We start from the raw sequence: 18,959 nt of genomic DNA on the forward strand, positions 1-18,959 counted from the left end.
TCATTGGAGGCATGCTTAGATATTGTATTCATTTGGGACATGGACATACTGATTTTGATGATTGATTATCTTGATTGGGGCTTCTGATGCCGTGTTTTTTTCTGTGCTTCATCGCTATATTTGTTTGAGACATTGACATGTTGGATTGTTGTTGATTGTTTATCTTACCTTGCTTAGCATAGTGACCCTGATTTTGCCATGTTTGTTCTGATTACCTCACATGTATAGACTCGCCATTGTATAACATTTGATTTGACATGATTGATTTTCTCGGTTATATATTATCTTGATTATCATGGAGCATGCTATCATTTGCCAGATATTCTCCTCGATTAGCTTATGTGTAGATTTGGATGATATATACCTGTTTTGCATGACTGTCTGTTGCATGACTTCTCTCGTTCTATGTGATTGCATGAGTTGCCTGTCTATGTGGGACACACGTTTATCCTCTTATTTCCAAGTCCCTAGTCTCGGTCAACATTGTTTTCCTTGCTCTCGTATTTGATATGAGACTTATTACTTTGTTTGCTCTTCGACCGAGTTAGTGATTAGGAGTAGGGTCTAGCGACGGGCTATATCTATGTTTGGGAGTATTCTGGAGGTGGTCGACATATTGATGCTGATTGGAGTCCGAACTTTGAAGACTTGTATAGCCCAGAGCTAGATTTCAGGATATTTGTGTGGCCAGTGTGTTTTTTTTTTAGTTTCATAGGATTTTCGGATGCACCCACACCACTCACTGTGCACCTTAGATCGTCGATGAGTGATCAGAGTTGTGAGATACGCCAGCCATTAGGAGAGGTTTCACCATAGGAGCCCCCTGGGATGCGAGGTAGTGCATGTGTGGAGGTGATGACCACCTTGCATGGAAGCGCCCCGTCTCTTAGGAGGCGTGTAGAGACTCTGGGTGTATTAGCATTGGAACGCTGGGTGTAATGACGAAATGACATGCATGAAGGGTGGATGTATGGGCATGGTGACTTCTTGGCTACAACTGCTGCACTGATCTCTATCAAAGAGATTCAGTCATATAGTAACCCATCGGTATACATCATTTACAATAAAGAACACTCTCAGCAGTTTGAGATATCTCCATCAAATGAATTCCTTAGTGCAGTGATGATTTAAAGCAAAATGACCGAATCTGTCGCCACAATGGCGAACCTCACGCATGAGGAATGGACATGTTCTAGCAAGTGGCTTTACGCTGAGATTAGCACGTTGTAGATGATACGACCAGTGAGCTTGAAGTAAGAAGCTTCCCCTCTTGTCCAGATTATAGGCCCCTTAGGCCAAGACTTTTCTGGGCCAAACCTAGGCAGGTTTACAAAAGACCTGGGAGATGGAAATACTCCAGCAGACATGTTTGGGAAAACAGAGTTTCCACATAATATCTCCACACCAAGGTATGGCAGCCGAGGCATTGTTTGAGAAGAAGTGCGCATAGGGACAATTGCTCTTCACTTGAGGATGTACTAATACACTCAGACTGATGCGGTTCGGGATCTTTTAAACTGATTTGCTCCTTTTCCAAATCCTGAGCCTTTCTCTCCCACGATTGACCAACAGCTTTATGGGGAATTGCTTTCTTCTTTGTCTCCGAAAATAAAGCCGGATTCAGAAATATGTTTCGAGCAAAAACTGAGCTATCAATAGTATATTCCAATATTATTGCCCGACCAATCAACCAGGGAATGCCTTCTCCAACACTTAGGTATAAATAATGATAGGCTCTACCAACAGATGAACAGTGTCATGCAAGCCTTGCACAACAAGATGCAGAGAGCACGGCAGCTGAGAATACTTCCTCGGATGACGGAACCCACAGGTTTGAGCCACCGGTATCAAAGATTACTGTGGACGCTTAAGAGAGATATCATGAGAGTCCCCAAGATTACTGCTGAAATACATTACTGGATATTCTTTGCTCCTTCGGGCAGAGGTGAGAAAATAGATGCTCACCCAGGACAAGTATCAGAAACAGGGGAAGATAGCTAAAACAGGGCACACATGGTAGAAACAAAAAGGAATTCATACAAGCCACGTTCCGTATTTTTATCAACGGGCTTTGATGATGGTGAGTGAAATCAAGCCAAATATCCCTTGGAGTTGCAAACAAAAGAAAACAAAACAAAGATTTCTATATGATATATGGTGAAGCTAAAACAGAGCCACTCTCAAAACCAACCAGAGAAATGAAGAATGTAGCAGTAATAAACCATTAACTCCAACATGAATCATGAAATCAAACACATAATCAAACAATTAACCACCACTGTTGAGAGAAAAATAACAAGACTATATACTGATAAAGTAAATCCCCAGGATTTATGGTATCCATACCTCTCTTTTCTTCTCCCAAAAGCTCTCTCCCGTTACTCCTGTTTTCTGTCTTCACTTCCAGAAAACTTGCCCTTCAAGCTGTCTTGTTTTTATAGATTAGAAGACGATGCTAAACCTGATTTTAAAAGCCATTTTGAGTGTTAATTGTTTCTCATTAGCTTGGACTGATGCTAAACCTCATTTGAGGACTAATTCATTTGTTGAATATAGAGTTCAAAGGTCCGAGGATTGTGGAAGCATGTTAGGGAGGCAAACCGACTCCAAAATGATGGGAAAATACAAGGAGTCAATATGAGTTTGGGAGATTCAAACTGTTATTGGGCAAATTTTTGAAGGCTTCCAAATATGTGTGTAAAATATTATGTTTTTCGAATGTCATGTCATTACAAATTTTTTGATGTGAGATATGCCAGAGATATTCATGCGTTAACTAAGAAATTCCGATCAACCTGATAGTCCACATGTCGACATGCGTAAAGATCCAAATCGTCCAGAAGTAGAGTTGGAAGACCAGTGATGTGGCTTGTGTTTTTCATCAAAGAATGTTGAGGATTCTTGTGGACCCCGCATTTCGATGGCTCGAATGCGTTTCCCACTCGAATGGCGAAACTCGATTATTTATTTGGAAAAATTGATTTTTATTGATTAAGAAAAATGACTTGGAGTCGCCACTTATTTTTTGTTTTATTTTTAAAGGGTAAACAAAATAAGAAAGAAAAACCCTAAGTGTGACTCCTTATTTTGGAAAAGGTGATCTACGGAAAACCGGATCGGGTTCGGGGGTCAGGTTTCTTATCGGGAAGGTACGGTAAAGACCGTAGCACCCCTCTAAGTCCCTAAAGTCGGGTCTCTACTAATAGAATGAAGCTGACGTGGCAATCAATGAGGAAAACGATGAATACTCAAATCGATCATGCACAATATGAGAAGTAAAGCATGTATAAAGAATAGGCGAAATATGAATAGATGCGCACCCGGGCGGCAAACAGCAACGCGCTATCATGGAACAGGGTTAGTGAATTATGAACAGATATAATTAAGCGCATATCAAGAACAGAGCAAATCAATCATGCCGGGAAAGCCAATCAACTAATCAGTAAATCAATCAAACAATCAATCAATCGTCAATTCACATATGTGGGGCCCCCACCAAAGCCCGTTTATTTTTGCATGAATTAATTCCATAATTTCCATTATTCGGAATTACGGAATTAATTCTTGCTTATTTTTTAAAACATTTTAAAATCATGGAAAATTCGAAAGTGGCTCGCCAAAAAGAAAAAGGCGACCAAATTTTATTGAAAATGGGATTTTGAGTCCTAAAAACTCTAAGGATGAAAGCTTTGGAAACTTGAAGTTATTTAAAAACCGGAATTTAGGAAATTATTTACAAAACGAAGCTTGGAAAAATCTTTTTCAAAATCAAAGAGGATTGGAGAAAATGGAAAACGACACGTGGCCCCTTGGTTGCATGCCAAAGGTGGCCATGCAAAACGGGTCATGCTTGTGGGTCCAGTGCACAAGTGGGATAGCCATCTGTAGGTATCACTGATAGGGGTCTGAAGAAATCATAACCTTTCCTCTCCAACTTCTTCTACATGTAGTCCTTGCTATGCACAACTGACTTACACAAGGCCTGAATTACAGATGGGTCTCTTTCTTTATAAGGGAATCACCAACGTAGCAATGGAGCCCGGGTCCCACATAGGGATTGGTCAGGCAGCTGACCTGCGGAATGTTTAGTCTACTTCCATAGGGTGCTCGTCATATGAGAAGGTAAAGGCAAATGAGCAAGGATGCCATGAATTTCAGGATCATCATTAGTTTCTTCCTTAGGATCAGGTTTGCTACCCTTCAACTCTGAAGTCTTTATTTGATGAATCATCTCCATCGTTGCAGGTATGTCCCCAATCCCGTGTTCATTGATGGAGTATCGCCAGTACTCTCTTGAAGAAATTTTCTTGTCGACATGTTCCCTAGAAACCAAGCCACGAAAATTTCCAAGGAAAACATCATACCCTTGGTCAAGCCACTCCACCAGATTCTATGGCGATAGATTTTACCGAAGACATGAAGAGCGATGACGAAGCCAATAAAGCAAAGACTCATCACAGGCGCCACCATTGGAGTAATCTTCAAGCCATTAATCTAATCTCCCACTTTTTCATTTGGCCCGACGTCTTTGCCACCTCAGCATCAAAATCTGCCCAACTCAATGCCAAAATCTGCCCAGCTCAATGTCCCTGTCATCTGAGCATCTACCTTGCCCAGAACCTTTCTTCCTTTGACTGAGATACACCACCATGTAGTGCATAAAAGTTTGATGGACTATGCACTTACTACCCTGGACTTTGATGTATGCGTAGAAAAGAATTGCTTGGATTGAAGCCTTCAGCTGGGAGCCAGGAATCTGACTTGACTGCTGTAGCTTCTTCATGCTCAAGCATGGAGGTCGATGGTGAGGACCCTTGTTCAGAAACATCCCTAAAGGCATTCCTGAAGACCCTCCTTTGACTGAAACTGCATTTCAATAGTTGTAACTGTGATAGTCTCTACTGAATCTGTATGTCTTCTTGTTAGTGTTGGCCTTGCTTCGGTTCCAGATGGGGACTTGGTCTGCTTGTGATGTGGGCAAGGATGTAGCACCTGGAGCTCCTTGCTGCTGCTACTTTTGGTTCAAATACACACAAATTAGAAGTCACCAAAATCAACCCAGAATACATCGGAATGCCTTGTACTCCAGTTGAAGACTCACTCCATCAGATTGAATACAAAATCCACTCTCATAACATCCTCCCAGTTTGAGTTTCTGACACTGCACTAATTGCAACACCCAGTAACAAGGCTTTCATCACCAATTTCCTCATTGACATGCTCACCTGTTGCAACTTGTAATGCTCACGGAGAAAACCCCTTGAATTGCCCTAAGTGCACTTCTGGGTCGTCTTCAGCAGATACATCAAAGAACTGTTCTTGTGGCTTCCTCTGCCGCCACCATGCAAAACCAATTGCTAGTGCAGCAAACAGTAATGCAGCATCAACAACCCTTCGCCTATCATCCGGGAACGAACGGATAGCATATAGTACCGTCGCAGCCTCTTTCTCCTCTCTACTTTGCTGAAGAAAATATTGCTGCTCGTAGTGGTCACCAAGGCAAACTCCCAGACAGTAGGATCAAAGTATTTTGCTTAAAAAAACACCGGAGTCGAATGTTGGTGCGACTGCAGACCCAGATGGAACTATGGCGAGAGCCAAAGCATTGCTTTCCTCAACACAGTCTCCATTGAAATCACGTGAATTGGGACAGTGCCCAACTACAAGAAACGGGTATGAATATTCGAGGGTGATGAGCCCGGAGATGGGTTTCGGGTGGCCTTTGCATGGTGTGGAAATGGGTATCAAGAAGTGGAGGCAGGGTGTTGAGACTGGGTGAAGTAAATTTCATATGTCGAACCTGAAGAATGGGATGATGATTGGCGAGGTAATTGCATGGGAATGGTGATAAGGTTTATGAGCGATGGGATGGAGATGATTATGACATGTGATGCATGGTGGTATGAGGCATAGTTGATGGGTATAGGACATAACAGAGGTGACCATTATATGAGATATTGGAGGATAGGATGGGTACACGGTGAGATGCGGAAAATAAATGAGGACCATAAGAAAGTCCGCTAATAATGCCATTTTTACCCCTCTCTCAATCTGAAATCAACCCAATGCAGGATGAAACAAAACCATGCTTATGAACTGCACAGCAACATGCAAGCATTGCCATTTCTAATAAATCCCAGGAATGGTCGTGCTTGGCATGGGCACTGCTAACCACAGATGTGTTCTTTCAGGTTCCTGTGCATGAGTGTTTTAGCCACCATGAGATCTAATTCCCCCAACAGATTGATCCCTTTGAAATTGTCACCAGATTACTTTTCAACTGATAGAGCATCATCAAGATCAGTAGCAGTAGAAGAAATAATAGTAAACAAGCACAAACTTCTAGAATCTCTTCTTCTTCTTAGTCTCAAATTCAGGTACATCTCCTTTAAAATATATTGAGTTGTAGTGAACCTCTGCCCAAAACTCAAAGCATTACTCGCTCATCGGTGATTTTTCATAAGGGTGAACCGCTTCCTATTTGCAACATACCATTCTTCACTACTGGAAGCGCAGATCACAGCAATTGGTTGAGCCAGTGGTCATTGAAGAAACTGGAACAGCCTTAATGGAACTAGCAACAATATCACAAATACCGAAGCCATCATGAGGGCCAGATGAGATGTTTCCACTCCTGAACGTGGTCCATGTTATAATCAGCATCAAAACACTCCCTTCTCAACCTTTGAACCCTTTTGAAGTCGCCCAAACCTTGTAGGGTTGACAAATAGCGTCATCAATTCCAACTTTATTTGCAATTCCCACATTTGTACCCACAAACTGCCTGTAACCTCTCCTATCTAATATCATCCTTCTACAATGACTGCAAGACTTGTAGAAGTATATGGACACACTTGGCTCCACCACATAATACCATAGATAAACACCAAAATACAGAGGAGTGCAGAGGGAAAAATTGATAAAACAGAGCAAGAATAGATGAGATGAAAGTGTATTAAGCAAAACCTTTTCTCACAAAGTATCAACAGGCTTACCAGCTGGTGGGAGAAAGAAGGGATTTAAATTAAAGGATACGAGAGTGACCTTCAGACATCACACAATAAATCTGGACTATACTCATGTTATTTCTTCCAACACAAACACAGAAAAATCAGATGGTGATGCAATCATAGCAGGTCCAGGGGATGCTCAGAAATCAATAAAAATGGTCATAGGATATCCGCACACAAATAGCTAAATGATACTCAGCAATACACAGAGGAGAGTGGATAGCAAAAGAACTATAGAAACAGATAAGAAAACTCCCTGGAAATACCTCTCTACCTCCTCTGTTTTGCTCTTCTCAGCCAAAAAATCTCTCCTCTCTCCGGTTCCTCTAAGCTTTCTGAAATCTGCCCTCCTTTCTCAGCTTCCTTCCTGAAGCTCCTCCCAAAAAGAACCAAACAAAAGCTCTCCCCCTCTCTCTGTTCTCTCCTTCTCTCCGTAACTCTCCCTCTCTCTCTGTTCTCTCCTTCTCTAGTTGCTCTCCAGAAATCCTTCTCTCTAACCTCTCCAGCTTGCTCCCCCCCTCTAAGTTCAACTATCCTTCTCTCAAGCTCTCCTCCCACTCTCACCTTTCTCACAAAAGCCACTTTTTCTCAAAACCACCACACCAAAAGCTCCTCTTTTTCTCTAGCTAAACTCCTCTAAGCCTTCCCTCCGTAGCAGCCTAAGCTCCAGGAATCCTCTCCACCTCTTTTCTCTCCGGAAACTTCCTCTGTTTTTTCCCCCCTACCAAAATATCTCCAACCAACTCTGAAAAGCACCCCCCTGGCAGCCACAAGCCTGGTAGCTAGCCCTAACAGACTCACCTCGCTACCTCTCTCCCCCAAAAAAAACCAAACAAAAGCTCCCCCCCAAAAAAAAGATCTTTGTAGTCCCCTCTAAAAGCAACCACCCCTCTTTTGCCGGAGACGCTCCTCTCTTTCCTGCAGCTGGCCTGCTACCCCATAACGGCTTGCAGATCCCCAGCATCCCCCTATTCGTGTTGCTTTCCCATTCGTCCATCAACTCCACTAAGCTGATTCCATAGCAACCAACTAGGAGGCAGCACTTGGCTTTGTAGGAGCCCTCCAGCTGGCAAGTGAGCTGCACAAAATGAGAGAAAAAAATGTGCCCCTAATGGGGGTCTACAAATATGCCCCTCTTCGGTAGAGTTCATGAGTGTAAAGAATATGAACACTGGAGTGAAAAGTAAGTGTGAATAGTGAGTGCAATGAAGTGAACTCTACCGAAGAACCAAGGAGACCCCCATAGGGGCACGAGTGAAACGCAAAGTCACTCCGGCCAATCAAACGAACACAAAAGGCTCTAATCCTAATAGAGAAAGATGGGTGCCTCAAAATGCCTCTGAAGCCACACTAAGGATCCAAGCTCCCTCTAAAACGTCTCCAAAAGTGACTCGAAGATCGATGTCAAAGGCGAGTAACGGTCGAACCACCCTGGAGTACGAACAAGAATGCGTCTAAAGGAGACTGCCCTATGTGGACTACAAGATGAATAGGCGATAAGCACAGGGTAACGAGGTGAGGAGAGTGAGAATAAGCGCAAATCCATAAAGGTGAGACATGCAATGCCAGAGAATATGAACGCTAGGAGCTGTGACTCTGCATGACAAGACTGACTCTAAATGCTAAACTAGAAAATAAGAAAATAAAGCTCTGCAAGCCAAACCAAAAAAGCTAACTCTAAATGCTAAACTGAGAAAATAATAGCTCTGGAAACCAAACCAAAAAAACTAACTCTAAACACTAAACTAGAAAATATGAAAATAAAGCTCTGGAAGCCAACCAAAAAGCTAACTCTAAACACTAAACTAGAAAATAAGAAAATAAAGCTCTGGAAGCCAACCAAAAAGCTAACTCTAAACACTAAAATCGAAGGCCCATAGGTGAAGACCTACGGTGGTGATAATAACTGAAACAAAGGCTCATGGATGAAAATCCATGATGGTGAATCTGAAATGCCCATAGATGTCTGATCTATGGTGGTGAAATCTGAAATGCCCACAGATAAAAATCTATGGTGGTGATAATCTCGAAATGCCCAAGGATGAAAATCCATGGTGGTGATAACTGAAATGCCCATAGATGAAAATCTATGGTGGTGATAAATCTAAAAGCCCAAGGATAAAAATCCATGGTGGTGATAACTGAAAGCGCAAGGATGAAAATCCATGGTGGTGATAACTGAAAGCCCATAGATGAAAATCTATGGTGGTGATAACTGAAATAGACGCTCATAGATGAAAATCTATGATGGTGAAAATGAAATGCCCATAGATGTCTAATCTATGGTGGTGATAACTGAATGAAGGGGAATGTCTTAAACAAGATGACAATAGGGGGATGCCCTATACAAGATGACAGAAGGGGGATGCCCTAAACAAGATGACAGTAGGGGGACGCCCTAGGTGATAACTCATAAAGATCAGCAAATGGGTTTGACAACCCTGAAATCAACACGAGACATGGTAAACCCAAAGAGAGGGGGTATGCCCCAATAGAAAAAGCGCTAAAGGGGGTATGCCCCAGTATGACGACTCACAAAGATCAAGAAATAGATCGAGCAGTGAGAAAGTACACAAAAGACCTGATGAACTCAAGGATGGGGGATATGCCCCAGTGTAAGATAGTAGCTAACATAAGACACGGAATCTCACCATACAAGACACTCTGGGATATGCTCAATGATGATGCAATGCAAAAGATATACATAACCTCAATGAACCAATGCTAAAACAAGTCCAAACATCACTGAAACTATGCTGACAAAGCAAAACTAAAATAATGGATCACACAAACGCTGACCGAAACTCTAGGTCTGAAATGTAAGCAAATCAAAACATGACATGTCAACTATCAATATGAGTACATCATCACAAGTGAATCAACAATCTAATAGGTCCTACCATCATGGGAGATGTTGAACCTAATGTCCAAAGGCATGTGAAAACTCAACCAGAAAGCTCAAGACTAACCCATATCTTCCCCTGATCAAGAGAAAGGGATAAGGTCATGTAAGACGATGAAATATGTGGGCTCAAAAGATGTAAGGCTCTGATAAGATGGGTGCAGGTATAACAGTGTCCAATGTAGGATGTATAGGTGTGTAACAAAGGAAAGTGGGTACCCAAATCAAACTAGGTATGCTGAGGAGACTGAGCCCAGGGTGTCAACAACTCTATGATCCATCGAAAGCAACAATCATAAACAGGAGGTGGAATCCAATGTCAAAATCGGCAAAGTGGCTATGCCCCAGTGTGAATGCATCATCTCAGAATGGGTAAGCTCTCAGTGTAGAATGATCTATGAAAAGTAAGTGTCCGGCATAAACTGTCATCTCACAAAATCATCATCGATGAGTGGGCTATGCCCCAGTATAAGCATCTCCAAATCAAACATCAATGAGAAGAACACGACCAATCATACATCATCTGATCAAAATGAATCTCCGCTCCTCAAAGTCATCGTGGTAACGTGAAGAGAGTATCTGACCTCCTCTAAAGAAAGAGCATGTCTCGATGTGAACTGGTGTCTCTGAGATCAACCTATGATGAAAGGGTTATGCCCCAGTATAGGGCAAACCCTGAAATGACTAAACTCCGCTGCATGCTCTCATAAGTGTCAGTGTCCTGATCCAATCATCTCAAAAATATGTCAACAATGATGAGAAGGCTATGCTCCTGTGATCACGTCAAAGATATCAACCAATCACGTCCCGTACTCCAATGTGAAATGAATCTAATCGCCTCCAAGGAACATCTATGCCTAAAAACCATCATCGACCGAAAGGGGTATGCCCCTGTGTAAAGTACACCATATGAAATGCGCCAATCATGTCTCATGCTCCAATGTGAAAGAGGACATCTGATATCCTCTGAGGAATGGACATGACTCAAAAATCCGTCATCGACTGAGAAGAGTATGCCTCGACATAATGGTCATCCGATAATAAAACTCTCTGAGATGGCTATGCCCCAGTGTAAGGTCATACCATAACTCCCGGTCTATCACAAACAGAATGCTCCTGAATCAATCCCAAGTATCGCTCACATAAGAGCTATCAAACACAACGTGTGATGTCATGGCCTTAGGGTGGTCTTAAGACACGGGACGTAACGTAAGCTAGGGTGATAGGGTGATAGAAATGAAGGGAAACTAGGCCCAAATACCCAATGATCAAAACCCATGCCCTCATGTATAAAATGCAACATGTATAGAAACTATCGTGAGCCATGGACCTGAAGATGCCTACTGTGAACATGGTAGCAATGAAGAAAAATCGAACTGATGACGAGATGTATAATGATGGCGCGAAGAGGGTATCAAACCTGAAAATGAGGTCACTGTAAGAATGGAATAAGGGGTGAAATGAAAATGATGAAACAGGAGTGAAAACGAGGATGATGATGAAGCATAGAATACGAGAACAAGTGATGATCTGCTCAAATCAAATATGAAAGGAGGTCACGTCAATAACGAACACAATGATGGAATGGACAACGACCCAAAGCTCCTAAGAGAAGGCCACTCATCTCGCTCTCAAAACATACAACAAAATGAATACGAAGAATGAAAGGTCCCGAGGAGCTCACATACGAACTCCCATCAATAGACATATCCAACAAAGCGACCCCTCGAACACTAATATACACATACTCAATGATAGAGAATAATACACACATGTGCCTTTTTTTTTTTTTTTTTTTTTTTTTACAGATATACAAATATACATGCTCTGAAGCAAACCAAGAAAGATCTAAAGACGAAGTAAAAACGGATAAGCATACTCTCAAATGCCAATGTAGCATAAACTCTCTCTAATGATGTGACCCTTTCAAGCCAAGGATCCCTGGATCAACGTCCGTATGATAGATAGTGGAAATGACATGACTACCCTCCATGTAATGAACTGAGGATGATCACCACTCGAGGTGGAAGAAGATGAAGCGGAACAAACGATAGATATAATAAAGAAGAGGATGAAGAACCAACGAGATGTGATGAAATGAAATGACGCAATGATAGGAAAAGATAATGAGAAAGATGTGTCCCTCAGTCCAAGGCTCATGAAACTCCTAAACAATGCATGCATACACTGAAGGGCCCCTATCCCGGCGTAGAAGGTGAGCAAGGCTATAAGAAAGAAAAGGCTATGATGCTCATGAGAGGCTCAAAGGGCTAGCAATGGTCTAGATGTCAATAAAGGTAATAAGGTGTGAGCTAACCGAAATGAAGGCCACCCATCCTGCGACCACGGTCTCAAACATCGTGCTATCAAGTCCTCAACTGATCAATACTAAAGATCGATGTCCATATGATATAACCATGTCAAACCTCTAGAATCATGCATCAAATCGTACTCCAAATGCTCTATAATAATCTCAAAGATGATCCTCTCAAAGCAAAGTGAACGGTGATCTCATCAGGCACGAGTGCCCATCACAAGCCAACTCTCATCATACAATATCAATCTCTATACTCATGGCAAAATAAGTAATAGTCCCATCAAGCAATCAACCAATCCACATATCGTAAACCACCCAAAGATCATAAGATATCCCTCGCCATGCAAGATCAACCCTGGGCTCAAACTCCTCACACTCTACCTGGTCGGATCAGAGAGGGGATGTGCAAAACTAGAAAAGCCGAGGATGGAAAGGTCATATAATGGTCTCAAAGGGTGATGCTGTGCAAAGCTCACAATGGATGGATGTAGGTCAAAGCAAAGTCAAAGTGCGGGAAGTGAGCAAGGTACAACTTTGATCATAAGAAGATGGATCACAATCTCGAACTCTCTAGGTCAAATCTCTGATCCTAGGCTAATAGGCTCAATATCCTCCATGATAGGTCAAGCCTCAAGACCACAATATGCAAGTGAAGAGATGCCCCAAGTCAAAAGTACAACACATCATATCATAAAACACAAACACATGTCCATAAAGGAAAATGCATCCAATGGGATAATCCGATGAGTACATCATGTAAAAGAAAGACAACAAAGACAATACTCAAGAATCAAGTTATAGTCTCTAAAAGTCAAAAGTAAAACAAGACTAAACAAACAAGAACAAAAACAGTGACTGGTCCTGTCATCACGTCTCTGGCCACAGAATGAACAAAATCTGAGTGCCACTGCACCAAGGTAAGCCAATCATGAGTCAATCGCCCAAGTCAATAAGATCAGGGACTACTGGTGAAGGGGCGTCTGCATGCATGGCATGAGCTGAGGTAGGAATAGGAAACATATCGGACTGGGGATCCCCAAACGTCCCAGAATCAACAATGTCCTGTATGGCATGTCGTAGAGCAGTGCAGCGATCAGTGTGATGTCCTACTGACTGATGGTACATACAATATAAATCAAGTCGAAACTGTGGAGGCACAGGATCTGGAAGTGCCCTAGGAGCCAGAGGAGCCAAAAATCCCATGGCCTGGAACGTCTCAAAAACTCTGCTCAGGGGTGCGCCCAAATCTGAAAAGTGTCTCCGACATCGTCGATGGGGGGGAAATCGCTCCTGAGGAACTGTGATAACTGGAGGGCCCTGAAACTGGGGCGGAGGTCGTGTCGGCGTAGCCAGCGAAATGGATGAGGAATGCTGCTGGAACACTGAATGTGGGCGAGGTCGTGGATGTGAGGCACCCAAAGTAGCAAACATCGATGAAGTCAAATGTGGCAATGAAGGCATTGCTACTCCTGGAGCTCCTCTCGATGACGATGGATGCCCTGACAAAATGAGCTCAATCCTCTCAACCCTCCGTGTCAAATCCATCATCATCTCATAAAGAGTAGTAAGAGTAATGGGTGCGATCTCGTCCGACATGGTGAACCTCAGCTGAAGAAGTCTAATCTCAATGTACTCTGTATCATAACCATCATACCATCAATATCTGCTTGGGGACCAGTCACGACACTAAAACTGTCCAAGACTCTAAAACAAACACATGCAAGAGACAAAACAAAGCAACACACAATGCTACCCAAGATAACAACACATAAAATGCATGATATGAAACAATGATAATAATAAAAAGAAAACAAAAACACATACCCAAGAAAACAACAATATCACTAAGTGAAATGAGAGTACATCATGCGAAAAATAAGACAATAAGGTCTACTCTCGAAACACAGGGTACGACTCGACTCACTATCTACAAAACAAGACTCAAATACAAAATAAAAGAGAACAAAAACTCAAACGACCAACTAACAATGTAGTCCCAAAATACACCAACAAGGTATGCAATATCAAGGTGTCTGGTGAATATCAGTGCCCTGGGTGTCTCAAACATGATGGTATAAGCCCGAAGGAGAAGGAACTGCATGTGTGGAATAAGCTGGAAAGGAATCCACAGTCATATCCGGACCAAGATCAGTATCTGTGGTCAATATGGGAAAGCTAACTGCGCCACTGTCAATAAGATCCTGTATGGTGTGACGTAGAGAAGCACAATAATCAGTACGGTGGCCTGCCATCTGGTGAAATGCACAGAACTCATGAGCACGAAAACGTGGAGGCAAGGTACTCGGGAGTGGCCTAGGGGCCAATGGTACTAAAAAACCAGTAGCTTTGAGTCGCTCAAAAGCTCTATCCAAAGGCATCCCCAAATCAGAATAAGTCCTATGATGTCGCCGATGGGGACGAGATTGCTCATGTCGTGGGATACTAGTCTGTGGACGCTGAAACTGGAATGAAGGTCGTACTGTGAAAGTATGAGGATGCACAGAAGGGTACTGCTGAACTGGATGAGGATGACGATGCTGTAAAGGTGGGAAATCACTCCTGGGTATCTGCAATGATCTCGCATAGGGATGATAACCAGGTCGTCGATGCTGAAAGTCCGCAGAACATACGTCTCCATAGCTCTCAGATGATCCACCAACTCCCTTCCCCTCAGTATCTGGGGAAGGAATAATATCTTACCATAATCCTCTAGATATGCCATCATCTACATCAAACAAAGCCTGAACCAATGATCTGAAATCCTGGAATGGGACTCCTATCAGATGTCGAGCGAAACTAGGATGCAAACTCCTCAAAAACATGCTCATCTGATCTCTCTCGGTAGGTCGCTCAATCATCTCTGCAATCTTCTCCCTCCAACGGGAGATAAAAGAAAAAACAGACTCATCTGATCCCTGTCTAAGAGACTCAAGCTCTCTACGTGTAACGCTCGTATCACCACTGAAGGAATACTGTCTCAAAAACTCCTGCGCTAGGTCCTCCCAACTTCTTCGATGAGATGACTCTAATGAAGCGTACCATCTCTGTGTCATGCCGCTCAATGACAATGGGAACAAAGTGAGCAACTGTGCCTCATCTAGACCAAGGGCCCTCATAACTGTGCTATAAAGTCTGAGATGAATACGAGGACATCCAACACCCGTATATCTCTCTATATCAGGCATCCTGAAACCGACTGGCAAAGTGGCCACTGGTACATCGTCAAGGTCATCCCACAGAATCATCTCATCAGGATCTCTCATCTGTCCAATCCTCCGCTCGAGTCTGTCCATACGAGAACGAGGATCCTCAACAATGGTAACTGGTGCGACAATAGGTGGAACGACAGCAGCCTGACCATATGAAGTAGTACGCAAAGTCTGTGTAGCTGGCATCTGAACGGGTATAATAGGTGGCATCACTATATCAGATGGCGTGTCCTCGAGCACTACATGCTTACTCGGCTGACTATCCATCCTCTAACTCAAACTGGCCAATGCCTCCCGAATCAAAACCACAGAAGCGATAAGCTAACCAATCTAAACTGACTGTGAATCTGTCTATAGCAACTCAACGATACGAATCAACATCTCTCTCACTCAACCCAGGGCACTGAACCAAGACTGGAACTACAAATAGACTCCTACAGAAGAACCCGAGCAAAACGACTCAAACACGACTCATGCAACGACACAGGATGTAACGAACAATGACCAATGCATGATACAACACAACTCAATACATGACAGGGTGCGACACACAATCATATGGTGACAATCAAACTTTGGATAGACGATAGAATCTCATAGAGTCACATGAGTGTCCAGTGTGAGACAACTACAAATATGACTAAAGAATTTCTATTGATAATCCAGAAAATGATCGAGGTGTGCAGAAAATAAATGGGGTGTGAAAAACAACACTATCACGAGATCGATACTCAATCAATAACAAAACATCCTCGATTCGACCTTCAACTCAAGCTCCATAAGAGACAAAATGATAAGGTGATCAAGGCGAATCTCTTGAAAAATGTGTGAATATGAAAAATATGCCTTTCACCTTTCTGTAATGAAAATATGAGCATCGAGTTGAAAATTGAACCAAGGATCAAACAAATGATGAGGTACTGAGCCCGTGATAGGTGTACAGTATAAAAAGACGATCAATGAACATATCCCAAAATATCGAGTGAGTGACAACAAAGTGAAAAGGTGCGTCGAGCCAAGAAATGAGAACGAAAAGCCCTATGGAGAAAACATGCTAAACTCCTCGAGTAAAAAGCATAAACTAAGATGACAAGACGAAAGGTGATCCAACCGATACTCAAACAAATAACGATCTCTGAGCACTCTCAACTGGAGACTAAAAAGAGGGAACACTGGATCAGAACTGTAACTAAAGAGGCTCTGAAGGCCCTCAGATGCACCCACGTGTAGGGAGGGAGTCCTAATCGAATGATCTATGGCTCAAACTACAAGGTGAAGGTGGCTCTAAATGGATATGGGTGGACTTTAAAGATCCCTAGCAGAAGCGATCGTACCCTCCGGCGATACGCAACCCTCTGCACGCCTCCGAAGAGACGGGGCGCTTCCATGCAAGGTGGTCATCACCTCCACACATGCACTACCTCGCATCCCAGGGGGTTTCCTATGGTGAAACCTCTCAAACTCTCAACACTCAATAGTCTACTAGCGTGCACAGTGATGGTGTGGGTGCATCCGAAACCCTAAGAAGCTAAAGCAGGATATGAAACACACTGGCCACACAAATATCCATGAAACCTAGCTCCGGGCTATATAGGTCTTCAATGATCGGACTCCAATCGACATCAAAGTGTCGCTCTCCTCCAGAATGCTCCCGTACATCGATATAGCCCGTCGCTAGACCCTACTCCTAATCTCTGGCTCGGTCAAAGAGCAAGCACACAGAAGGTCTCACACTTGCAATAGTGAGAACCGAGATGAAAGGAATGACCGACACCAAGAGAGTTGGAGGGAGGGGGATAGAAGTGAGACCCACATAGACAAACAACATGCAATCATGCAGAAGGAGGGCAGTCATGCATCATACAGTCAAGCAAAGTACAGGTATATCACTCATGTCCACACAAACCATGATAAACAGATAAAAAAAAAAATGATAAATATATACACCATGCTCAAAGACGATCGAGAGGATATACAAGTCAGAGAATCAACATGTCAAACTGAGTGATATACAGTGGTGAGTGTATGCATGTGAAGTGATCAGAATAATCATGGCAAAATCAGGATCAATGCGCTAAGCAATACGAAATGATCAATCAATATAATCAGCATGTCAAAATCTCAAATGAATATATCAATGAAGCACAGAGAAAATAGCTATCTCGGAATCCTCTATCAATACGAATCAATCATCATAATCAGCATGTCAAATATCTCAAACAAATATATCAATGAAGCACAAAGAAAATCACTGTGTCAGAATCTCCAATCAAGATAATCAACCAATACAATCAATCATGTCAATGTCCCAAGTGAAAACTCGGGAACCCTCAATGTGCAATCAAGAAGTGAGTATCCACTAATCGACTCATCAAAAGCCACATTTGCTTCATCCTAAGTTCAAGCTTGACCCTCTAATGATCCCCAGTGGAGTCGCCATTTTGGCGAATAGACCCCCATTTGGGCGTCATTTTCTACAGCCATTTTTGCCAAGTGTCGCAGTCCCATAGGGCCACGTGTCGCCTTGTGGTTGGTGGTCATAGAATCAGATGATGCTTTTAGGATGCCAATGGAAAGTTGACAGGTGGCATGAGGATCTGCAGGCCGTTGTCTTGAGGAGCGTCTTCTGTTATTAGCAGAGTAGTGGCTGCAGGGTAGTGGTGGTCGGGTGGCTGTCGTTGGAGAGATATTTTTAGAAGGTTGGCAGCTGCAGTGAGAGGGAGAGGAGCTTTTGTTGGGTTACTTTGGGGTAGAGAGGGGGCGGCTGCACTGGGGGGGGTGAGAGAAAAAAGGTGAGAGGAGAGTTCATCTCTTTAGGAAAAACAGAGCAGGGAAACGGAGGAGATATTTTTGAGAGGATGACTTAGCTAGAGATTGAGAAGAGCTTAGAGAGAAAACCAGAGAGAGAGAGAGCTTTTGGATGCTGATCTGAGACTGAGTTTTTGAGAGGGAGAGTATCCGTTTAGCTTGAGAGGGAGGTCAGCTGAAGAAGAAAGATGGTTTGCTGATTTCTGGCCAACCTAGCTGGAGAGGATTTTCAGGTATGTTTATTGTGGATTCCTCATTTGCTTCTACTGGTAAGTTTTTCTTCTCTTGTTTTTGTTGATTCTTGGATGATTTTTGTTGGTTGGGAGTAAGCATGCTCATATCTCTTTCTTTAATGATTTTTGTTGAGGACCTGTTTGGCTCTGTTCCAGTTTCCCCATGAGATATTTGTAACCTTGTTTTGATTTTTATTTGGTACTCATTTGATTTCACCCATCCTCATATGAGCTCATTGATTAATATATGAAATGAGGCTTGTATAAATTCATGTTGTTCCTATTGCATGCACTCTGTTTTGGTTGTCTACCCTGTTTCTGGTACCATACCTGGACTGTGTTATTTTCCTCCTTTCCACCTTTGGAAGCAAGGAGTTACAGAGAGGATCATTTCCAGTAGGAGAGTGCTTGGTGGATACCCAGGCACAAAGATGACATGTTCATCAGGGTAAGGAGGTCTTGAGTGTGCAGTTGCTGGGT

The sequence above is a fragment of the Vitis vinifera genome, chromosome 7 (genome assembly GCF_030704535.1).
Source record: "Vitis vinifera cultivar Pinot Noir 40024 chromosome 7, ASM3070453v1".
Classification (NCBI taxonomy): domain Eukaryota; kingdom Viridiplantae; phylum Streptophyta; class Magnoliopsida; order Vitales; family Vitaceae; genus Vitis; species Vitis vinifera.